The 12737-nt window shown below is 42.0% G+C and overlaps 1 protein-coding gene across 1 annotated transcript in view; it reads left to right on the top strand.

Moving 5' to 3' along the window:
* Window positions 1–994: 994 nt before the first annotated feature.
* LOC121727796 overlaps window positions 995–12737 on the top strand; it is a 40635-nt gene continuing 28892 nt past the window's right edge. Inside the window, exon 1 of the mRNA XM_042115791.1 lies at window positions 995–1173. The gene's annotated coding sequence lies outside the window, so the exon portion shown is untranslated. The remainder of the gene's footprint in view (window positions 1174–12737) is intronic.

Raw genomic sequence — 12737 nt, forward strand, 5'->3', positions numbered from 1 at the left:
ATTGTGTATTACAATATAATTTCAACAAATAATAATAAAACATACTGTTCAGTTTGTTGCAGTATCTTTAAAGCTACTATGTCAAAATTGCATTCAAAGTTTCGCTCCGCGCATTTTTGCCTGTCCTGTAAAATTTTTGTTTTGGCAGTTAATGTTGTATACCTCTGAGGTACAGAATTGTTTTATTTACTACTCTGCTAAAAATTTTATTTAAATATAATTTATACTACCAGTGGAAATTTAGAACCTTGGGAGTCTAGTTAAGTAGCAGAATCTTTTGGTTGAAACGATGATGACAACCCTAATTTTTTATTTGAACTTAATGCAATTTTCTAGTAACATAATATGATTTATTGGTGATCTCTTTAAATTGGTTTGCTTAAATACTTATTAGGACACACCTATTATAATACATACAAAAACATTTATTTGGTACTAGACCTTATATCTCAGGATTTTAGGTGATTTATTGTGGAACTGATTTTGCATTGTTTGGTGACTACATTTTGGTGACAGATCTACTATTTTGAGGACAAACCCTATTATTTAAGAAACACAAAACTAATTAAATTGGTGATAGCTTAAATGATACCCAATAATAATTAAGGATCGCTTCATGTCGTCATGTCACATGTGCGACGTCGATGTCGTACTATGGTAAACTATGTTCACCTTGCTCAGTGTTAGTATGAAGGGGGTGGTAGGCAGCAGACGGCCAAAACTGCTGGAACTGATGTGAGAGGATGAAGACGGACGTGTCCAGAGTCCAGACTGCGGGAAGTAACGAGCAAAACTCTGATGTTTTGTTTATTTTGACTGAAGGCGCATCGCGCATCACGCATGTAAACGTCGCGTACGTCACTCCGGGGCGGGCGCTCGTCACGGGAGCGCCCTCGCCGGTGCAGCGCGGATGCGCCCGCGCCGGTCCCGCAGCGAGCGGCGCGGGGCGGGGCACGGGGGGCGGTCAAGGCCGCGGGCGCACACGGCCCGCGGCCGGCGCGGGGCGCCAGTCAGTGCTGGTCCTCCGTACCGCGCGCCAGTGTCCGCTCAGTGTCAGTGTGTGTGCCCGACCGCTTCTTGTACAGTTAGCCACCGCGAGGTCGTCGACCGCGCGAGCATGAGCGCGCGCCCGTCGAGAGTCGCCCGCGTCCAGCTCTGACCGACAAACTTCAGGTGAGCACCCCCCTCGCCCCCGAGATGTCCTGGGACGTTTAGAACGTTCGCGGGGCGACCGGAGGCTGCGGTCGTATTTTTAAACCTTTCTCTCCGTGACATTGTAGTTTGTCGTCGTCCCGCGATTCGCGAGCTAAATAATTGCAGTTAAGAAACGCTAGGGCCGAGCGCGATGTCGTAAGGAGCGCTCCGTGTGACCTCACAGAAGCGGTCGAACCCGTTTCCCGGCCCCCGGGACGTCGCGGGGTGCGGGACCACCTCACCCTCCCGCGGCGGCCCGACTGCACGATCATGACGATTGACGACTGCAAAACAGTACACGGACAAAACATTGCAACGGACGGAGTGGACACGAGCATTTATTTTGTAGAACGTCATGTTGTGTGAGCATGAACTTAGATGTTTACTCTTAGTTAGTCTGGTTTACGGCCAAAACCAAAATAAAGTACCATATATACGCCCCATCTGCTAATACTACTAGTATTGTTCAGTTTCAGTTAAGTAAGTACATACTTTTATCTGATGTAAAAGATAGAAAAACATAATACCTAACTGTACATTGTTTGGTGTCTTATACTTACTTGAGCACATGATGTGTATAAAACTAGTAAAACTACCTTCAGAGTTCAAACCCTGCAGTATCATTACGATGACGCATTACGTAGAATCTTTTTCGTCGAACGTAGCTAAGGCCGCGTAAAAACCTGATCGTGTATGAATAATAACGAGTCTTCTCCGCGAGCTCGAGAACGGCCTTTAATTATTATTTATTAATACCGAGGTAAATAGGAATCCGGCAGAAGTGGGAGGCGTAACAGTATTCTCTCGCGGAGCTCGAGCTGCGGCAGGAAAAGTAACTCGAGCAGTGAGCTAGAACATTAGAAGTCAAACGGGTTTGCCGTTTGTGGGTAGCATCAAGCATCGCCGAACGCCAGGTATGCCGTAGAATGTGCGCAGACTGGCGGTGCACTTTGTGTTACACACGAGCCTGACGATATCGTCCGCGGTTCGACTTTCCGAATCAGTAAACAAATTACCTGCTAAAAATATTGTTATTGTCGCAGGGGTAGAACCGAGGGTAAAACTCGAATCCGAGGCGGATTGGAATGGTAATAATTATCTGCACAGTAGTTATCTAGTCGAGTCATAAAAATAAACGTTTGTGAGGCTAACGGCTTATAAAAACTGGTATTAAGATCTAGATTTGCTCAAAGGAAACGTCTAATAGTGACAAAATTACAGTTGCCTACTACAAAAGTGCAGAATATTGCCTACAAATATGTAATTACTAATTAGTCGTAACTCGTAACGAGCAGGTACCGACCGTGAAGGTGGTTCAGCTAAAGCGAACGGCAATTTTATTAATATTGTTGTGATGAGTCATTAAATACTAGTCGCAAGTGCTGTCTCGAATGTCACTTTCGAACCGTTAATGCACTTGTCGGTCATCACTCATCAACTCATCACTCATCAAGTCATCACTGAAACGCCCAACTTCGTCCGAACCAAACTAATAGTGGTCGTTTGCAGGCTACAGCCGTTTTGAAAAACACGAGAGAGGCACTAAACGACGACGGGACGTGCGAAGATTAAATAAAATATTAGCGTCTATTGTTATGAATAGCTTGTTAAGTAAAGCTATTAGCGAGTCGAAGCGGGTCGGCCGGCCGTAGTACAGTTAGTCGATATATCAATCGCCAGGAGCAGGTACTCAGGTAGTCGGTCGCTAGATGTTCCGGTGTTTTTGCTCGGCGCGTCACCGCTCGTGTTTGGAGTTTGGACAGAGTATTTACGTTCGCGCCGACCCACTTACGCCCGGAGAAGACTTCGTCAATGGCTAGATGTTTACGACATCGTCGATCGTGTGATGCGTTTTATTTACTCGCTTCATTGCGTTTCTTAAAAAACCTTTGCTTATTTACAGTGCGCTTTGCGTTGGAGCGCAAACGGCAAACGCGTAGATCGTTTCTCTAATGGCGGCTCTCGACATATGGCGGCTCTCGACATAGGCGAACGCGTTGGCCAACGCGTCTGCAGACGCGTTGGCCCCAATGTGTAGAACGGGCGTTCGCGCGTTGGCCGTAGGTATTTAGACGTTGGCCAACGCGCGAACGCCCGTTCTACACATTGGGCCAACGCGTCTGCAGACGCGTTGGCCCAATGTGTAGAACGGGCGTTCGCGCGTTGGCCGTAGGTATTTAGACGTTGGCCGACGCGTCTGCGAGCTTGCCGCGCGGGTCGGAAATGTCGGCAAAAGATCAAAGGACATTTGTCGCAAGCTTCGCGCTCCATCCACACATAGGCCGCGCGATCAGTTTGCCCGGAGTTATAATTATGATAATTATTATAATATGTAATAATTTTTGTATGTAATAATTTAATAAATAATAAGTAGGTAATAAAATAATTACTTATATTATTTTAATATTATAAAACTAGCTGACCCGGCGAACTTCGTACCGCCTAAAGTCAATGAATGTCGTGTTACTTTTTAGCTGAACTAATTTAGGCTTTGATGAACGTAAAACAATGATACAAAATAATATATTTAGGACGTGGCATTTTCATTCCCTAAATTCCGTTCCTTTCCGATGATTTTATGTTTTTACTGTAGAATAAATCTTAGGTATTATTTTCGGGAATTAAAAATTAAATAATTAATAAATAATTTTCGAAAATTAATGTCTAAAACAAACAAATATAACAGTACCTGAACTTTGTAGACATTTTACAAAAAATAAATTTCTGAACGCACACATGATGTCTTCAGAAAAAAATAAAGTTGTGGCTTAAAGGTCTCAGCAACCAGGCCATAAGCTCCAAAAAAAAAATAGTTGTTACACTATTTGACAGGATTGGACAACTAATGTAATAAACAAATCAGCATCTATTGAAATGATTTAGTATTCATTACACATATCGAGTTTTCATTGTTTTTAAGATGTATTCTGCTATTCGGGACGGAAACACATCCAACAAATCAAAAACCATGGCAATCGGTCCAGCCGTTCTCGAGTTATAAGTGTTGTAACAAACACGACTTTCTTTTATATATACAATCAATCAATTTATCAATTACTTTTTTGTTTCTATCTATATAAATATATTATTTTGTATCATTGTTTTACGTTCATCAAAGCCTAAATTAGTTCAGCTAAAAAGTAACACGACATTCATTGACTGTTAGGCGGTACGAAGTTCGCCGGTTCCTGCATTGATCCCTAGGCGTCGATCAAGTTGTTCTTCCATGTTGCCCATGAAATATATTTGTAAAAATTTATTCTGTGTATCTTCGAAAGGTAGTAATGATCCAATTCGATGGTGAATCTGTCCTTGTATCTACAAAATAAAAACCAGACAGTATTAACTGGGTTATAAACACTTTTTCTGTGGGAGAGTAGTATAATACATACCAATAGATAAAGTAAGTTATTCTTTAACTACATTCTATGTAAGTACAAAAATAAATACCTTAAATGTCGGATTAAAACCTCCTTCTTCGATAATGTCTGCCCCAAATGACGTCATTTGGAAACAACTATTGTATTTTCGAGTATTTGCAAGAAAGTGGCGTGATTCTTGTGTTTCGCCGCAAAGCAATGAATACAATGGCTCATGTGGCGGAGTCAACACTGGCAATTTCACTTTACCATTAACGCAGCATAATCCAGGCGTTTCTCCGGAAAACTTTAATGCACCACAATACTCGCAAACAACGTCCATTTGCCCAATGCAAACGCTAGGATGCAAGCTGTAATCATTGCTGCAATCGTATCGAAACGCAGCTCGATTCAAATCAGCTAAATATCTTGTTCTGCGTCGCAAATTATCTATTTGTTGACTTCTGTTGTTCGCTCGACGATTCTGCATTGCCAACCGAGCTGTTTCACGGGCTGCTTCACTTTGCTCTCGTGATTGAGAAGCACGAAGTCGAGCCATACTATTGCGGCGCTGTTCACGTGCAATTTCTTGTTCTTCTTCAGTCCTTTCATTTGCAGTATTTTGTATTCTTCTTGCATTACGGCTTTGTCGGGAAAGATTCGATCGTCTTGGTCGCGGCATTATTAATTAAACTTCACTTCACTTCAATCCACTTGTTAATTATTTATTTAATAGAAATAGTTTTAATATTGATTTCTTACAAATATCAAATTGTCATCCATACGTCATTACATAGCTGTCATTTTACGTCAATTACATAGCTGTCATTTTCGTTTTGTTATTCCAAGTCTGATTCTTTTTTGTTATACCACGTTTTATAGTGACTGACGTTTCATGTCAAGTCACACAGGAACGCTGTCGAACGGGATAAAAAGTATCCTATGTCCGTCTCCTGGCTCTAAGCTACCTCCCTACCAATTTTCAGCCAAATCTGTTCTGCCGTTCTTGAGTTATAAGTGGTGTAACTAACACGACTTTCTTTTATATATATAGATATTATGTAAAAGTGAGTTTATTTCTTTGTTTGTTACGTTTTCTCGCCTTTTATTTATTTATTTCGAGAATACTCTTTAAAAACTTTTTCTTGTCCACATTTACAAAGTAATTATAAGCTGTGAATAAATAAACAGCTGCAGCTGTTAGCGACTAAACATCCATTTTGAATCCGTCCGCACATTGGCGCGATCCAAAGCATACTGAACGACCTTCCTATGTGTGGATTACTCACAAACGCCGTTGCAAGCGCACTGCCAACGCGTCTGCAGACGCGTTGGCCAACGCGTTCGCCTATGTCGAGAGCCGCCATAATATTTATCTTCAGACTTCAATCGAGGTCGCGGCGGGAGGAACGTCTCTAGAATTCTTTAGACCCCGTCTTTTAACGAGACGTGTTTTTAAGTATTATTAACTTATTATGATGGGCGCCGCCCTCACAGCGCATCAGCGCGAGATTTACGTCCTCGGCTAATCGGCGGCTCGGCTCGTGTGATGGCGTCCTCGCGGAAGGTGAAGCCGGTCGCCGGGCTGCTCGCGAACCAGTTCCACCGCCATACTATAAACTGCGACCACTTCCGCCCGCGACGTCAGCTATCTGCATCATCTAATTGACAAACTTCACTTTATATCTTTCCGACTAGTCTAGTGACGTACATTTCATAGTTCGACAGTTGTTTTATACTTGTAGGTTGTAGCACTTGTAGCCCACTTTTGAACAAAATGGTGTACGCTGTGGTAGGTGTAAACGTCCCGTCTTGTTAAATTTACATGTAGGTTTCAGATCTACGTCTCGTCATCGTCTTTAGTTCTTCCGTAGCCCTCTATTTGTCAGCGAGTTATCTTCGTCCTCGCATCTCGGCGCGTTTAACGTCTCGGTCGTGTTATCTCGCGTCCTCGTCGTCGTCTCCGCCTTTCCAATTTCTAGAGTTACGCAATTCATAATATAATTTAGGATTTGTGCGGCTAGATGTGGGCTAGATTATAGATATATCGCGCAGGGTCTCCGCTCGACATCTGGTAATCGGATCGAGTGAAGGTACGTGCGGTTTTGTAACCGTTCAGTGTCCGCTTCAGCTGCGAGGAGACTCAATCGGTACAGAATGCAGATGGCATTATGATTGTGGTTGTACAACGGCTCTTGCTGCGCGCGTCATTCAGCTAATTTTCGGCACTCCTACACAGAATACTCGTTCGACCCTAATGTCTTTGGTTGCATTTTTAGATACTTACCTATTATTAGGTTGCACCAAACACGGATCGGATGACTCACATGCGATTCGTTATGTGATTATACATATTATACTTATACCTACGGATATCACATAATTTATATTTTTTTGTAATGTAGGTAGCAAAATTTACCTTTACCAGGCGCGTAGGAACAAAATAAGTTCAACATTCCTTGGTAGAAAAATATTTCTCTCCAAATGAATGATTAATATACTTATAATACAATATCCATTTCTATGATGTATCATACAAAATATGACCTACCTATACTTACTGAAAGAAAATAATTTATACGATTGCTACAACTACTTATATCATACTTACTCACACCATTAATATTAACGAGTACGGTGTGTAGAATAATCTCTAATTAAATCTCTACATTTTAATTGTGCAGTTCGATAAAGAAGTTTTGTCGGCGTTAGCTTCAGAATATCTAAAGAAAACTATCAAAAATGAAAAAGATAATATTGTGTATCGAGTATCGACAACGCTCATGTGAAAAATACTATAAGTACCTATACATATAGGAGAAGGTGGTAATGTGGCCCCCCACTTTGTTTATCAAGCATTATTTAAAAAATATAGGAGTCACAAGTCTAAAAAATACATTATGGGACTTCTTATTCATTTGTTTAAACATATCTTATTAGGGAATAAATAAAACTCGTGCAGGATAATCGAAAGTTTTAACTATTCTTAATCAATCACATTTGGTATTTTGAGATCAAGTGATGGTACTGTGACCCCCCGGGGATGTCACATTAAATATATCGCACAAGTGAAACGCAAAAATCATAAATGTAATAGTCACCTTTGGAGCCTCCACAGTCTTCATAGCCCATTAGTCAAAAATTTGATAGTATACCCATGGCTCGACAACTATCGAAATAAAATCACACACACTTAAAAGTTTCACCGGTCGCAAGTTTAAACACGATCAAATGACAATCGAACTTGACAGCCTCAGCTGTTGGATTAGTATGGTGCTATTGGTGCAAAATTAGTAGCATGTCGCGAGCATCCCGTTTCACCAAAATTATACTGGACTAGCTGTTGCCCGCGACTTCATCCGCGTTAACATAGTATAATAACAAAGATGGATAGTTTTCTCCTTTCTGTTTTTGTGGTTCCTTATACAAAGGGTAAAAACGGACCCTATTTAAGCAAACGTCAAACGCAAACGTCAATAAACTTTCATGTTTCTAACTCAAGAAATGACGGACTTTCATTCAAACTTTCTACCCCAATTTCACCCCCTTGGGGGTAGAATTACCAGAAACGCTTAAATACCTATCCATTCATTTTTAATCAGCAGTCCAAAAATAAACTTTCATGTTTCTAACTTAAGAAATGACGGAGTTTCATTTAAACTTTCAACCCCTATTTCACCGCCTTGGGGGTAGAATTTTCAGAAACGCTTATACACGTATCCAATCATTTTTAATCAGTAACCTAAACATAAAATTTCATGTTTCTAACTCAAGAAATAACGGAGTTTCATTCAAACTTTCAACCCCAATTTCACCCCCTTGGGGGTAGAATTTCTAAAACACTTAAATACCTATCCATTCATTTTTAATCAGCAGTCCAAAAATAAACTTTCATGTTTCTAACTTAAGAAATGACGGACTTTCATTTAAACTTTCAACCCCTATTTCACCCCCTTGGGGGTAGAATTTTCAGAAACGCTTAAAAACGTATCCAATCATTTTTAATCAGTAACCCAAACATAAAATTTCATGTTTCTAACTCAAGAAATAACGGAGTTTCATTCAAACTTTCAACCCCAATTTCACCCCCTTGGGGGTAGAATTTCTAAAAACGCTTTAATACGTATCCATTCATTTTTAATCAGTAACCCAAAAATAAAGTTTCATGTTTCTAACTCAAGAAATGACGGACTTTCATTAAAACTTTCAACCCTTATTTCACCCCCTTCGGGGTAAAATTTTCAAAATTCCTTCCTTAGTGGGTGTCTACTTAATAAAACAACCCTACTCACCAAATTTCGTGGCTGTAACTTTTACTGTTTTTGCTCAGCGATTGTAATTTGTAGGCTACATTACTGCAAATTGCAAAATTTGCACGATAGAGGTGTTTCCGCGGTACGCTTACTTCAATATTCAATGTTTACAGACAGACAGACACATAACACATAAAACGCGTATTTAAGCGTTAGGGGTTACAAGTTGGGAAGAGGAGTCAAAGTCGAACATCAACGATCAACTTTAATCAATTCTTCCAATAGCCGTCCTTACCACATCTTATAGTAACACTTTTGAGTAAGCGATAGCGCGATGTAGGAGACGGCACGACGCCATCTATAATGAATTTTTGGAACTAACTTAATTTGAACAAATTTACGCATTTTCACCCCCTTACATCCCTTTTTTCCAGTTAAAAAGTAGCCTATGTCCTTTCTCAGGACTTAGACTATCTGTACAGTACAAAATTTCATTACAATCCGTTCGGTAGTTTTAGCGTGAAAGCGCTCGACAGACAAAGATACTTTCGAATTTATATTAGTATAGATTTACAGACAGACAGACACATCACACATAAAACGCCCCTATTTTTGACCGACTTCCAAAAAGGAGGAGGTAATTGCGTATAGGTTATTAAAAACGGGAGTGGGCCGTGGGGTCGAAGTCGAACATCAATGATCAACTTTCCTCAATAATTTCAATAATACGTGAAAGGAAGCTTCATCCTTACCACTTCTTATAGTAACACTTTTGAGCAAGCGATAGCGCGATGTAGGAGACGGCACGGCGCCATCTATAATAAATTTTTGGAACTAACTTAATTTGAACAAATTTACGCATTTTCACCCCCTTACAACCCTTTTTTCCAGTTAAAAAGTAACCTATGTCCTTTCTCAGACCTTAGACTATCTGTGTACAAAATTTCATTACAATCGGTTCGGTAGTTTTGGCGTGAAAGCGAGACAGACAGACAGACAGAGATACTTTCGCATTCGATTTCGATTCCCGCGTTGGAAACATGTTATTTCCAAGTTTGGTTAGGACAATGCAGGCTGATCACCTGATTGTCTGACAAGTAAGATGATCCATGCGTCGGATGGGCATGTAAAAAGTCGGTCCTGCGCCTGATCTCTCGCCAGTCGTGTCGGTCTTCCGTCCCACTGGGTTATGAGAGTAAAGGAATAGAGAGTGCACTTGTGTGCTGCGCACACACTTGGGCACTATAAATTTACTCCTGCGTAGCTGGCCTGGTTTCAATGAAATCGGCCACCGTCACCGAAACCGGTGTGGGAGCTATTATACTGTATATTGTAAGTTGTAACTTAATTGAAGTACCTACATGAATTATTATCACAAACATACGGCAAACACACGCTCTGGCTCATGTTACAAGCGAATCAATTGTGTGCCGCCTGCTTTTATTTAATTACAGATTACTTCCACGCTCGATAACGCCGAGTCGGGAAAAATAGCGAAAACAACATTAAGTACGCCAACAGACGCCGGTGAAAATTAAGATAACGTAGTCGCACATCGCCCGGCGCACTCCTATGTGCCATTACCGGCTGCGGACTTTCTCCGCTAATTGTTGGTTCACACAAATTTGTTGATTTCACATTAGCTGCGAGGTGTTTGCTGTCACATCTACGCGCCCCGTGCTACTCGCGAGCCGCGTCTCCGAGCGTGACATTGTCGCTGTATGGAGATATTTGTTGCTCTTGCATTATGCATGTCGTTCGAATGTACAGCGACATTTCGCATCGATTTGCCGATGTGCGCAGTGCGGGCGCAACATCATCAGTGATCGGCGGGACTGTGACCGCTGACGCAATAGACGACACCTTTCCAATAAAATGTCGTGAATCGTCGCTCGGCGTAGTGTACAGACGCACGAATACCATAAATAAATCCTCTCTCTGTCCTCGGAATCACCTCTGACCTCGGAAGCGGGAACTCATTGAACGAGTCGGTTCTTCGTTGGAGGCTTCACGTTAAGAGCACGTTGGAGGCTTCACGTGAATGCATCTTTCTTTTAATTAATTTCAGTCATCCTTTATGCGCGATATACATACTTAGACATAAGTAAATATTTTTATTGTAGTTATAGTAGTGTGATCGCAACGCCCGCTTCGAGCCTCATATTAGGGGACGTAGACCATGTGATAGTGCACAATATATTGTAGTGCTCCGCCGGGGCATTAACTAGCAGCAAGTATGAGGCCCAGCTGATTATCGTTGCACAATGACCAATTAAAATGCCTGCGCGAGCGCCGCACCGCGCCTCCGCCGGAGGCCGCGGGCTTCACCTCTCCGACATTGCTGCAAACAAACGCCATGTCTCACCTGATATAGTCACGGTCGAAAACACAAGGTCGGCACTTTAAAATCTTAATAAAATTAAATATACTTAATATGTGATAATCAATTCCTATTAACTATGTATTTACGCTTAAGAGGTCTTTAAAATCTTACTCTTTTGCCCTCCTGACACAATTTGTCACGACAAGCGCGCGAGGCAAAATCTCGAGCTGTCAAAGCGCGAGTCAGTACCTGGTTGAGTACTGGGATAACACGGGACACCGCGATACTATGGGCCTGATTACGCCCTATCGAGTAGAGTGCCGCGGCCGAGACAGTGCTCTTGGCCGAGTACGTCCACACTAAACACGTCGAGAGCTCGGCCAAGAGCACTGACTCGCCACTCTACACGGGTGACGGCAGGTGTGATCATGGCATGAGCCTTAACAGTTTTCTTCTACGAGTCTTGCGCTTGCGCACTGCAGGCCACTATAAGGTCAACGTCATTTTAGACCTCACATTAGGGGAAAATGCAAAATATGCAAGCCTAAGGAGCCTAAGCAAAATTATTATAATGTCAGAATAATTATCAAACCTGTATGTTGTATGTCGGAAGCGCGGCGGCGCGCGGCGGGCGAGTGCCGGACGCCGGTAGCCAGCTGCAGCAGCAAATGTCGCCGTCAATAATGTTAATGTTATCGTTACATAACTCACGACCTTAACCGGCGATACATTAGCTGCTTATTACAAACATTCAGTTTCCACTATAAGCCAGATTTTTATCTTATTGTGCTACTAAAATAACATGATAGTTTTAGGGACTCGAATGCTTCTTAATTAGGATATTCCAATTTCCAGTTAGTCATGAGTCATGACTCATGTGCTATCTGTGTCCCACTACTACGCCAAGAACTCGCTTGCTAAAGCATTTTCTATTAAGAATGTTAGGCCCGAATTATACCAACATATTGTCACTGATAATATTTTAAGTTTCACGGTTGTTCCAATTCCTACATAAGTATTTAAAACTGTAACTACCATATTTAGTCGCATTTTGTTATTGGACCTATCTGGTTAGACATAACATAGCTCCAGAGTCCAGGAGTCACGGTTGGCCGCAGATGTTGTGCTGTGCGCACCGTGATTGTATCTCCCCCCGATGAGGTCGTTGTTTTCCGGCAGTGCTCTATTGTGCTCCTCTAGAGGTCCTCTCGGTTATTCAACTACGTGGGATACGAGTACGACCAGCTTGTGACCTGTGCCTGTTCGCGAAACATAAGCGGCATTGGCTTTAGGCCTCTAATTATTATCATTGTAAGCTGGATATCCGGTCAGGTATGTGTGTTAGTAAGTTTTTCCTCTGATTTAATAATTCTTCGTGCAGAGAAGGTACGGTGGGCGAAGTTTAATCTACTTTTGTATGATAATTGAAAAGCTGTAAGTGGCGCTGAATGAGGTTCTCGCGACGTTCTCCGCCATTGTTTTGTTTGACGAGCAGCACGCGATGCTCCGCGGTCAAGCGGACTGTACATTAAGGCTGCGTCCCCATCAGACACGGCGCGGCGCCAGCACTGTGTTACGGCACGACGCCGTCACCGTGATACGGTGCAG

Source organism: Aricia agestis, chromosome 6 (genome assembly GCF_905147365.1).
Source record: "Aricia agestis chromosome 6, ilAriAges1.1, whole genome shotgun sequence".
Taxonomy (NCBI): domain Eukaryota; kingdom Metazoa; phylum Arthropoda; class Insecta; order Lepidoptera; family Lycaenidae; genus Aricia; species Aricia agestis.